Genomic DNA, 13,928 nt, shown 5'->3' with positions numbered 1-13,928 from the left:
TGGTAACTCTACTATATTGTTTGTGGGACTGCAAATTAGTGCAACCACTTGGGAAAAGAGTATGAAGGATCCTCAGAAGAATGGGAACCAACTTACCATATGCTCCAGCAATATCACTTCTGAGTATCAACCACAAAGAAAGGAAACCAAACTAATGCATGTGTGTCTATACTCACAGCTTTACAATTCACAATTGCCAAACTGTGGAACCAGCCAAGATGTCCATCAACAGATGAATGGATTACAAAACTATGAGATATGTAAACAACGGAATTTTACTCAGCCATAAAGAAAAACACAATGACATCATTTACAGGTAAATGGATGAAAACTGGAGAACATTATGCTGAGATTAGTCAGTCACAAAAAAATAAAAAATTGGATCCTCTCCCTAATATGTGAAATCTAGGGAGAAAATGGGTCATAGGAGGAGCTCTAGATGAAGAAGGAGACACTATAGATGATCAAATAAGGCAATATGAGGGGATGGGAGTGGGTAAGAGGGAAATTCTCTAATGTTCATAATTTATTAACAAATATATCAAAAGTTAGTCACTAAGCAAACATGAGAAGGAGAGAAGGGGAGGGAATAGGGCGGGATTTGGGTAAGGGCTAATTGGGGGATGTGTGTGTTTACACCTCCACCATCTTGTACTCCATTAAGATGTATGGCTATAATGTGCCAGTAAAATGTTATAAGAAATAAAAAATAAAGAGTTGATGATGTACTTCAGTGGTAGAGTGCCCCTGGGTTCCAACCTCAGAGCTGCAAAAACAACAGAAACAAGACTACAACAAAAAAAAGCACTGTTATTTATGTCATATGAACAAAAATTAGTTCTGCATGATCATGGAAGCAGGGAAGCTGAGGCAGATAGAGTAGTAAATGCCAAGGAAAATGGAAAAAATAGAGCCAGCTTCTTGAAACTGCATTTGTGTTCAGTTGATTTTTGAGAAAGTGTTATAATATGGAGAAGGTACTGGGATGATGGAGATGATTCACCCAGAAAGGCTAAATATAGTTTTTATAACTTCAAGGATAATAATATAATCATGTTAGGCTGTGTATACGGACATGGCACTGAAGCCAGAAAAGGGTGAATTCATAACCAAGCCTTCAACCTACAACATGTAAAGCTTATAATGCATTATCTCTATTTCACTCATCTGTAAACTCATGTTGTGTGTGTGTGTGTGTGTGTGTGTGTGTGTGTGTGTGTGTGTGTGTCTAGGGACTGAATCCAGCAGCATTCTACCTCTAGGCTACATGCACCACCCAATTTGGTTATTTATCTTAAAACAGAGTCTCACTAAATTGAGAAGGGCCTCATTAAATTGCTGGGGCTGGCCTCAAACCTGAGATTCTTCGTTTTAGCCTCCCAAGTATTAGGAGTATAGTGTACACCACCATGCCCAGCTAACTGGGGATTTAAAAAGTACCTCCCTCAAGACTATACTTTCAGGGATCATTTCTATAGTATGTTACTAGAGAACTTTCTCTGATCCTGTAGAGTACCGGAAACCACGAGGAGGAGGCGTAGAATTCTCTCCTGAGCGTGAAGCTGGCCCTCGGTGTCGCTGCATGGCGACGGCCATGTGCCACTGATGATCATTCTTCTAACTCCCTTGGAGGGAGTCAGAGGGAGAGGACACCTTCTGAGTGGCTTCCGGAGCCCTGCAACTCTTGTAACTAAGGAAAGCTGTCTTGGGAGGGCGATAACTAACAGAGGTAGTTCTCTTTAGGTTCCTGCAAGTTCGGCTTTAGAAGCTAGCTGGGAGTGCTAGGTTTTAGCCAACTTACCCTCAGTCTGTCAAGTGGTGATTCCATTTCTGCTGGCTCTTTGGTGTTTTCTTTTGGTGTTTGGGATTGGAACACAGAAGCCTTTCTTTTTCCTCTTTTGTGAGACTGCCCCTTCGATTTTATTTTGAAATGGCTTCATTAAGTTAAGGGGAGTTTTCACGCCTTGCTGAGGTAGGCCTTCTCTGAGCCTTCCAGTTTATGGGCATTATTAGGCATGTGCTATCAAATGCTAAGGCAATATAAAGTGTTTTTTGCTGAGAAAAAAGGAAAGGGAAAAAATATAAAAAGTACCTCCTTCTTAGAATTAGAATATGTAATAAATAAAAACAAAAGTCAGTGAGCAATTATTATTGGTATAAAATATACATAATGTATGTGAGATTTTTATCCTGTTACATAAACATAATAAATAGTAAGTTTTATTATGAAAAATCTGAAGTGCAATGTCTAAACAGGATGTTGCTTTTCATCTCCCTAATAATGTATCTCATTAAACCTACACTTCAAAATACATTTTACCCCCAAGGGCAAAATCCATATTTTAACCTTCTCTACTATAAACAAGACAATCCTATCTTTTTCCCTAAGGCTAATTAAACTATGCTAGGACAAATTAAGAAAAATACAGTACCTGCTCCCAGGCTAATGTATTTTACTGTTTTCTGAGAGAATACTTATCCACATCATGCTATGGCTCCTGGGACTGAATGAACCCAGTCAGCCTACATGTATCTCTCCTCAGGCATGGCTCTGCCATTCCAAAAAGGTGTGTCTTATATTAGCTGTTTTCTTATTCATAGGTGTTTTTATAAAAGTAACCAATGTTTATTTAACACCTAAAATATTCCATGGTATTTTATAGATGCAGATGATATGCTTATATGTTTTATTTAAAAATATAGTCCCAGTCTACAAAGGAATCCATGGCCCCGATTTTGCACAGGAGTATGTTACATTTGCCAGTTTATTTTGACTTTATACTCTGCACATGGCTTTGTCATGCTCAGTGTGAATGTGAACTATAAAATAATTATAATTTTGCTTAATGATATTTAATTGTGGCATGTGCTGTGAACAAGTTTTTAATCTTTGTATGTGTGTACAGTACTTGGAGCTGAATCCAAATGTGTTCTACCTATGAGCTAGACCTCCAATCCAATTTTTATTTTGAAACAGAATCTAAGTTATAAAGATCTCCCTAGGTTCTTGAGACTGGCCTTGAACCTGTGATCCTAGTGTCTCAGCTTCCAGAGTATTAGGGTTATAGGAATTTGCTACCACTCCTGACTCCAATTTCTTATTCTGAATGTTTACACTAGAAATATTAAACACTGTGGAAATAAGGCAAACTAATCAACAATTCCATATTATTTAATAAAATGAGTTAATAAATTCATTGAATATTATATAATCTCTATATAACCCCCAACTAAAGTGGCAATCATCAAGAATAAAAACAACAATAAATGTTGGTGAGCATTTGGGGAAATAGAAACTCATATGTACTGTTAGTGGGGTTGCAAATTCGTGTAGCCACCATAGAGATAGAGATCAGTGTGAAGAATTCTCATATAATTGAAATTGGATTCACCATATGATCCATTATATCAATCCTGGGTATCTTTCCAAAGGGAATAAAATTAGAATATTATAGTTATACATTGCATATCCATGTATATAGTAGCCCAATTCACAATAGCCAGATTATAGAACCAACCTAGGTATCCATCAACAGATGAGTGAATTACAAAATCATGAGATATACACAATAGAATTCTACCCAGAAATAAAGAAGAATAAATTATGTCATTTGCAGGAAAACAGATGGACCTATAGAACATTATGTTAAATAATATTATTCAGTCACAAGAAATGAAAGGTCATATATTTTCTATTATATATGGAAGCTAGGGAATAATTGTGATAAAAGGAACCTTACCTAATACAGGAGAAATCCCAGTGGAGCGACAGAGGGGATCCAACAGAGGATGGGGAGGGATAAAAAAATTAACAAAGGAAACACCTCCACTGTTGTTCTGTACCTATGTGAAATTACCAATGCCAATCTCAATATCATGAACAGGGAGAGGGAGGGAGTGGAGGGAGAGCTGGAAGGAAGCTCACCAAGTGCTGTATGCACGTATATTCCTATTATTCTGAACTACGTTATGACGTGACACTACAATGCACCAACAAACGTACTCATAAAAAAGAAAAACGAATCTGAATCTAGTCTAAAGGTTATGTGTGTTCATTGATAGGAATGGACATGTTAAGTACTTTTAAACTTGTAAACTGTATATGATTCATCTTGCTTAAATATTTATCTTACCTTTTAGACAATTGTATATATGGCATCATGATTTGGGATTTGATCTTGGATGGGAGAAGGGGAGAGGAACATATTAGTATAAATTTTATTTCTAGCCGGGCGTGGTGGCACACACTTGTAATCCCCGCGCTTGGGAGGCTGAGACAGGAGGATCGCACAGGTTCAAAGCCAGCCTCAGCTACTTAGTGAGGCTCTCGGTAACTTAGTAAGACCCTGTTTCCAAATAAAAATATAAAATAGGTCTGGGAGTATAGCCTGGAGATAGAAAGCCCCTGGGTTCCACTCCCAGTACCACAAAAAAAAAATTATTTTGCTTTAAAAAATTGACCAAAGATAGCTGGGCATGGTGGTGCACACTTGTAAAAAAAAAAAACTGACCAAAGATAATTTATGGTACTGAAAAAAATCACTACTAGGTCAAAATTAACATTTGTTTAAAATATTATTGATTTTTTTTTTTTTTTTGGTGGTGGTACTGGGTATGGAACCTAAAAGCTTTCTACCTCCAAGCTACACCCCCAGACCTTTTATTTTATTCTTTATTTTTATTTTTTATTTTTGAAACTGGGTCTCACTGAGTTGCAAAGGGCCTCAGTAAGTAGCTGAGGTTGTCTGCAAACCAAGATCCTCCTGTCTCAGCCTCCCAAATGCTGGAATTATAAGCCTGTCGCACCATACCTAGCTTTATTATTGATATTTAATGGAACATAATTACTATAATTTTATTGTTCTTTATTTGGGAATTGGAATAAAACCATTCAAGTTATGGAACATACTTAATATGGGATTTTCCACTGGCCTTGAAGTTGATAGTTTCCATAGATTTGATATACACATATACATGCATAAACACACATGATGCTAACATTAACTCATGTGGATACACTTACACAGACTATATATTTACATATGTACATATGTATCAAAACATTTAAACATGGGAAATTTAGATTGCCCATTCATGAAAATGGAAAATGTGGTTTTGTAATTAAACAAAAGCTTCCAGATATATTCAATCACATTAAAGAGCTAAAAAAAAAAAAAAACCGGTTTAGTTAGAAAAAACTGGTGGTCTTTGCTCTTAATTAGTACAAGTATTTTTGACACATTGGAAGACATTTGACTTAAAATAGCTAAGTTGAAAGCATTGAGGAATGACACATGAGCACCACTCTTGACTGCACTCCATGCTCCGTATCTGTGCAGGCATCCATCTACTTGACTTCAGAGAGAGTTCTTCAGAACAAAACCACTACATATTGAAGCAATCTGTCATGCTTCTACTTTAATTGTGTTTAGAATTCAGCATTAATATCTGTACAATTGATCCCAGTGAAACCTTGGGTCTGGCAAAATGTCCTTGCATTCTACATGCCAATGAAGTGCCTTTGCAAAGCTTCTGGTTCACAATGGTAATGCTGCCTTGGGTCTATGGAAAGGCTGGGGTACTAAAAACAAGAGCAGACCAAGAACTGGATGTTAAAATTATGCATGTGTGATTTTTGTTAACATAAGTTCATCAGTGTGTGGACATATAGTCCATGTCTAAAACATGAGGGAAAGCAATCCTCAAAGATATACCTTGTGATCAGAACAGATTTAGAGAAATCCTCTCTCCTTAACACAATTATACCCTTGTATCTGTACAAGAGTAAATTGATACTTAGGGATACCTGTCTGAGATACAGCCTGGTACCTAAGCATCAAAGAAAGTCTCAATTTTGAACTCTCCTATACTACCAAAGCAAGAGTGTGGACAAATAAATGTATATAGTTTTTGATTCAGTTAATTAACTTGCATTGCTTCTATTTTCTCTACTGAAAAAAATAGAAAGAATAATGCATATCTTTTTTAATGTTATATTGGCACATTGTAGTCATGCAGCTTAATGGGGTAAAATATGGTAGGGGCATACATGCACACATCACTTGTTTGGCTCTTCCCAAATTCCCACCTCATTTTCCTCTCCTCCCTCCTTCTGGGATATGTACACAATGGAATTTTACTCAGCTACAAAGAAGAACAAAATTATGTTAGTGGGAATATGAATAGAACTGGAGATTAGTCAGTCACAAAAAGTAAGAAATTAAACGTGCTCTCCCTAATATGTGGAAGCTAAGGAGAAAAATGTTCATAGGAGGAACTCTGGACAAGGAAGGAGAAACCATATATGAGCAAATAAGGGCACCTAACTGAGGAGGATGGGAGGAAAAAGAGAAAAATTCTCTAATGTACATGATGTATATCTTATTGCTTTGTTGTAAAATTTACAATAATTTGTGGCACATGGTAAGTGTTTATATTAGTAAGGGAGGGAGGGAGGGAGGGAGGGAGGGAGGGAGAGAGAGAGAGAGAGGGAGAGAGAGAGAGAGAGAGAGAAGGAGGAGGAGGAGGAAGAGGAGGAGGAGGAGGAGGAGGAGGAGGAGGAATTATTTAAAAAGAATTGGCTCATACCATTATAAAGGCTGACAAGGTCCAGGATCTGAAATCCAAAAGACTGAAACCCATAAAGAGACCATGTTAATCAAAAGGAAATAAAGAATTGATTTCCCAGTTTAATCGATAAGAAAAAAAACAAATTGTTTGGAGAAAGCTAGATTTTTTTATATTTGTCTTCAAATTGCTGATGGTGTTTATCCATTTAATAAATTAAATGGGTAAAGGAAGTCTGTTTTATTCAGCATAACTGAATATTTAACTCATCCAAAAATACCTTCAGAGAATATTTTGTTCAAATATTATCTGGGCACTCTATTACACAAGTCTAATTGACATATAAAACTAACCCTCATTAAGCTCTATCAATATTAATTCTTCTATTAATAGTAATGACAAGAAGTATAGTTAATTTTTTTCCTTTGCCCTAATTGTATTTACTTAAAGTTCTGCTAAAATTTTAATCTGATATTTCACTTTCAACTCAATTCATTTAATTAAAAACTATAGCGTATTTTTATTATTATTCATAATAACCTGTATTATCAAGAAAAATAACTGTCCAAAGTCAATAAAGCCTTGGAATGTGGAATAATAAAAACATTTGAATTATCTACTTTTTATGAATTTGTTTTCTGAAATATTATTCTACTACAAGAGTATAGTTGCACAAGTAACTATAATATCTTAGAAGTGAAGAGTTTCCATTTTTAACTTCATGTAGCAATGCCTTCCAACCTCTTCTTTCTGAGAATTTGCTGTATAAGGTTATTTACTGGTCAACGTGGTGTAGAAGAGTCATGTCTAACTTCATCTACTCTAGATATTTTCTGAATGAAAAGCCCAAGTTGTGAATCATCTGGAAGTTCTCCACCTGCTTTTCCCATAAAGGGAGTGGTAAAAACCACTATTGTCACAGGCAGAAACTTAAAGGTAGCCGGGTGTGGTGGCGCACACTTGTAATCCCCACGCTTGGGAGGTGGAGACAGGAGGATCGCGCTGGTTCTAAGCCAGCCATGCTGGCTTAAGAGACCCTGTTTCCAATTTAAAATATAAAATGGGTCTGGGAGTGTAGCCCAGAGGTAGATGAGTTTCCAGGAACCCCAGTACCACCAAAAAAAAAAAAAAAGAAAGAAACTTAAAGGTCCCACTTTCAATGGAAGAGACAAAAATCCAGTTTTATGTGAAGCAAGGCAGACTGAGTCTCAACACCCTAATTCTTTTTTTTTTTACTTTTTTTTATTGGTGCACTGTATTCATACATCATAATGAGATAAAAAAAAACTTTTGTAGACATACATGCACACATCGCCCAATTAGCCTGTACCTGATCTCCACCCCGTTCCCTCCCCATCCCTCCTTCCCATGCTTGGCTTAGTGGTTGACATCTAGTATTATAGCAATTTAATAGCAGAAAATTTTCAACACCCTAATTCTAATCATAGATGTGTCACCAAAATTGTGTATGACCTTGAACAGCCTCAATATTCTCCTTGGAAAGTAGGAATTGGACCAAGGTGGCTTGCATGATCATTCAGGTTTAATTCTGAGGACTGTGTTCATGTCTTCCTGGCAGTTGGCGGCCTGGATCAGGTGAATGCCCAGTGCTTACTGCATTGACAAGTTCAGGCAGGCTACTGCACAGATAACCACATCCTCTGGGGAGGCACACACCTCGGGGTAAACCAGGTAAGAACCTGTGAGGACAACACTGCTGTCACTTCATCTTTAAGCCCAGAGGGAAAGTACATTTTTTTTTTTTTTGCTAGTGCAGGCTGAAACTAAGTTGCTGAAACTAAGCAGCATGATGGGAGCAATATTACAGCATAGTGAGCTCATTCAGAGACCAAAAGAATCAGGAAACTAACTTTCCCTGGGATTTCATTCATGAAAGGATGAAGAAGAAAATGCAAGAAGGAGTTCATTTTCCAAAAATAAATGATTAATATTCTAGGGCATTAAAATATTTAATCTATGTTTAGCCTTTTATTTCAAAACATTCACAAATATATATATCCTTCTTCACTACAAAAAAATTGTGAATTGAGAAACTCTAAGCTATCTCTGCTACTTGCTAGGTGTCACTAAAGAGTTGCCCGTGAAATTCCTAATTCATCATGAAATAAGGAAAGGAGGTTGCTAGAGTTTGACTGTGTCACCTGAGAGCTCATGAGTTGGAAGCTTGCTCTTCAGTGTAGCAGGGGGGTTATAGGCCTTTATATTTCTAGATGTGATCACTCCCCCACAGATGCACTCTTGCCTTTGTGACACCTTGCCATAACATACTTACCAGAGTTGGGCTGATGCTGGTGCCATGCCTTTGAGCTTCCAGAGCTGTGAGCTAAATAAGCCATTCTCCCTTAAAAAATAGTCTGTCTTAGGTATTTGACTAAAGTAACAAAACATGGACTAATACGGTGATCTATTGAGTGATTCCTTAGAAGGATGTCTAAGAAGGATGACTTAGATTTGGGGTTTCCTAGAACCAGACTTTGAGCTAAGTATTGGAGACAATTTGTTATGGAAGTATCCATAGAGAAGATTCATAAGAGGGCCAGAGAAGAAGGAGAATAAGTAATGAAGCTAATTAGTATGGACAGGGCAGCTCTGGGGATGAACTGAGTCTCAGTTTCTCTCACTGAAGTTCATGGAGGTAGGCTTTCTTCATTGGTTTGGGAATTCCCCAAAACTAGCTGCTCTTTAAGACATTTGCAGGGAAATGGGTTACAGGAGCCCTGAAAACAGTGGTCCAAGAAAAGAGTCAAATGCTGGCCATTGGAAGGACATAAGTACCAAAGCACAGAAACAGTGACAGGGATCCCAGGAGATCTAGGAGGAGCTCTGGGGTCCTCTACAGGCCACTCGCTCCCTGCATTGAATGACATTTACTCCATCTTGTCATGATTTCTGCAATAGGATGATGGAAGGATGAGAGGGTTGAGCGCTAGCTATTCCTCACCCTATAATTTACAGCTCAGGACTGTGGTAATTCCTGAACTGTAAATGGTTATTACTTTTACCACCCCTACCACCCTTTCACCTTCTGAGCCTTGCTTCCTAATGTGACCCAGACCTTCAGTCCCACAGTGTCTAGCTCTTTACGATTATTCTCTTTTCAGATGTAGTTGCAACTGCCCATTCATAGTGAAAACTTAGCATGGGAATATTAGAGAAGTCCTAGTGGGTTCCTGGAAGTATAGTAGGTTGGCATCCCATGAACTATTTTTTACTTTCAGGATCCATACATGAAAACTGTAGAGGATGATGATTTTTAAAGTTTATTTATTTAACATAGTTTTATTGTACTGAAAACTGAAGTGTAGCAAGATAAATTTACCAAATTTTTGCTGTTCCTTGGCATGTTTTATTTGGCACATAGGCAAAACTATGATATTTCTAAATGGAAACATATTATAGATGCTCCATAAATATGTAGATATATGTCTACAATATTTTTAATGCAGTGAATTAATTGAAGTTACCAATGACAAAAAATTTTAGCAAAATGAAGTTCATACATTTACATTACCAAAAATAACTCATGACGCCCTGATTTCCATGAAGAAAAAATTTTAAAGTAGTTTTTCCTTTATATTTAAAGATATTAAGAAAAAAAATTCTTCTCTGAGAAATCAAAATTCTTTCCACACATAAAAAAAATATTGGACTTGCATAAGCCTTTATTTGGTAGCAACACAGAAAGAATGAGATGGTTGGAACACAATATGTTACACTTGAAGGAAAGTGTTCTGTCGAGAAGCAATCCCTCACTCCTCAAGTTTTTCCCTTCCTGACAAGGTAATGGTAGGATGTGCTTAATGGTGAACCTGATGACAACAAGATGATGATTTATGCTGCCATTTTCATTGCCTTTTAAATATCTATTTATTCAACCAATACAGAATCTGTTGAGTACTTGGTCTGTGCTAATTTTTAATTATCAGGGCCAAAGAAATAGTAATAATAAACCATTGCCCCATCTCTGTTCTGTCATAAAATATAAATCAAACCAACCTCTACTAACTACTTTTGACTTTGGGTTGAGGAATGAATATTCATGTGCATTTAATAATTTTTAAAACTACCCTCAGGCTTGTAATTCATGAAGGATTTACAGGACTCAACAAATTATTTATGCTCATGGTTACGGTTCATTCTAATGAAAGGATACAAGTTAAAATCTGCAAAGAGAAAAGGTGCATGAGAAAAATCCAGGAGAAACAAGATGTGAGCCTCCAGGTATCTTCTGCTGATGGAATTGTGTGGATGCTCTGAATTGTTTCAATGTGTGACAAAATATGTAAAATATTTATGACTACAGATCAATCATATGGTCACACACCATTCATCTGATTGACCTTAACTGCTCCCACCCTATAACCCCAGAACAAAAACATTCAACATAGATCACACTGATAGCACAAACCATCTGATTAAACTAGTGATGCATGGCCCAAGGCTTCTGGCATACAAAACCTGATTATCAGGCAGAACCTTCCAAATGTTCAGAGCTCATCTTCTGGAGCCAGCCCTGAAGACAGGCCTTTCTGAAGAGATGTAAGATTTGGGCAAGCCAGGCATGCCAAGTTATTGCTTTGCTACACATATGTAAATAGGCATGTGTTTCATACGTGGTGGTTCTGCTTGCTTTGGTTCCTCACTGTAACTCAGTTTCCTAGCCTACTTTGCCTCCTTTGGTATAGCTTTTCAATATTCTCTTCTTTCCATGCTTCTTGTATTATTCCTATTGCAACATGGGGGAGGAGAGAGAGAGAGAGAGAGAGAGAGAGAGAGAGAGAGAGAGAGAGAGAGAGAGAGAGAGAGAGAGAGAAGAAGAAGAAGAAGGAGGAGGAGGAGGAGGAGGAGGAGGAGGAGGAGGAGGAGGAGGAGGAGGAGGAGGAGAGGGAGAGGAGAGGAGAGGAGAGGAGAGGAGAGGAGAGGAGAGGAGAGGAGAGGAGAGGAGAGGAGAGGAGGGGAGAGGGAGAGGAGAGGAGAGGAGAGGAGAGGAGAGGAGAGGAGAGGAGAGGAGAGGAGAGGAGAGGAGAGGAGAGGAAGAGGAGGGGATTTCTATGTGTTTTTCTTTGTTCCTTAACTTCAAATCATCTTCATCAGTATCCATACTTCTTTTATGTCTCCAGGGAAGATCTGTTCCTATTTCTACCCCAGGCTGGCTGCTTCACATTTTTTAATCTCATCAATCTTGTACGTCTTGTACTTTCATTAATTGTTTTGGAACTCTTGACTCTGTTGTCTCCCTTCCCTTAGGAAATTTAAAAATTTGTCTTTTGTGGCTCCTTTCCCTTTGGTCAAAAATCTTCACTCTCTTTCATCTTACAAACACCTCTTCTTTTTCTAATTAGCAATCTGACATGGGATTGGTATAAATTCTATTGATTCTTTGTCTCAAATGTCTCTAAAATCAGAAGTTTCTTCTTCATTTCCACCAGCACTTTCTTACAGTTCATTTCATAGGGCAGTGTGATAGAAATTTAGCTGTCTCCTCTGCCTCCACTGTCTACTGTTTCTCAGTCCATCCATGAAAACTATCAGAGAAGGTATTTCATCACTTTGTTAATTGCTTAAAAATTCTAGTAGTTGTTCCTTGTCTCCTGATAAAGTAGAAGCTATTTGGCCTGACTTATAAAAGATTCTACAAAGGGGTAGCACTCTTTCCAGCACTGTCTTCTTCCCTATTGTCACTCACCTCCCGTCTTACCGTCCTCCAGACAGTAAGGGCCCCCTCTCTAAAATATTACTCTCTTTATCCTTCCACTGTTGATCTACTGCAGGCCTCAGCTCAAATGCCACAGTGTCTGTGAAGCTTTTGCTAAGTTCATTCACTGTGGTCTTATTCCCTTTTACCTTTTATATCTCAATGTGTCAAAATTATTTCTTTTGTCTGTCTATCTCTTTCTTTGCAGTAGAATGCTCTAAGGGAAATGGCCTGGTTATTGATTTTGCAAGTTCAGTGACCAACAGAGTAAAAAACAAAACAGGTTAATGTAATAGACGAAGGTAACAAAAATACTAAGAGATTTTTTTAACTGCTATATAATAGTTCTAAAAAGTAATATGAGCCAGGCGTGGTGGCGCACGCTTGTAATCCCAGCACTTGGGAGGCTGAGACCAGAGGATCGCGGTTTGCGGACAGCCTCAGCTACTTACTGAGGCCCTCTGCAACTTAGTAAGACCCCGTTTCAAAATAAAGAATAAAAAATAGGGCAGGGGATGTAGCTCGGAGGTCGAATGCCCCTGGGTTTTATCCCCAGACCTGTAATAAATAAATAAATAGAAATGTGAATAGCTATAAGATTTAGTTATAATTGTTCATTATCATTGAAATCTAGGGTTTATAAATTTTCAAGATTATTTCTTCATTTGCAATATGGAGCACATTATGCAATTTTATACTTCTTTAACAATTAAAAATAGTGATATTTTGATATATTTTAATTTGAAATTAAGATCTATTTTGGTGGCTCTTATTTATCAAGACTGAATTCATAATATCTCTTGGGGACTTTAGTTATATCTACTAGATAAAACAAAACATAAAATTATATTTAATAACATCAGTAATTTCCTCAAATAGGAGAAAAGTCAAGTTTTGTTTAATTATAATGAGTTGTGATTAAAAGGATATTCAGTATCATAGCTTCCCTAACTAACCTGTTAGTGACTCGAAGTTCTTTAATTTTAGCTTACAGGACTATTGATATACACAAAACAAACCACTATTTGGTTTAGAGAAACATTTATTGTATCTATTTTAATTTAAAAAAGGTTTTGGAGATTTAATGTGTGAATTATTTGTTATATTTTTCTTTTATGTGCAGGGAATATGTTCTAAGATTCCCAGTAGATAACTGAGTCCACAGATAGTAACAATTCCTATATATAGAATGCTTTTTTGTACATAAATACCTATGATAAATTTTAATTTATAATTTAGACAGCAGATTAACAGTGAATGATAAAATAATGATAAGAAAAATATATTGTAATAAAAGTTATGTGAATGTGGTCTCTCTTTCTCAAAATATATTACACCATATTCACCCTTATTGTGGTGATATAAGGTGACACAATCCTTTCATCTTATGATGTGATGACATGAGGTGAATTGTGACTTGGTGTTATCCTACCACGTAAGTATTCCTTGAAAGCCAGAACTGGACGTCATGACGGGTGACCTTGGTCTGATAAGGAAGAGCAACTAACTGGCTAACAGACAGGGAGCACATACAGCACGGGTGTTTCGGATAAAGGAAGGATTCACATCTCAAGCAGAATGGAATGGGACGGTATGACATTTCATCACACCACTCTCAGAACGGTGTGCAGTTTATAGCATGTGA

The sequence above is a fragment of the Muscardinus avellanarius genome (genome assembly GCF_963383645.1).
Source record: "Muscardinus avellanarius genome assembly, chromosome: 5".
Lineage (NCBI taxonomy): Eukaryota > Metazoa > Chordata > Mammalia > Rodentia > Gliridae > Muscardinus > Muscardinus avellanarius.
Note: the sequence above shows the minus strand (reverse complement) of the source record.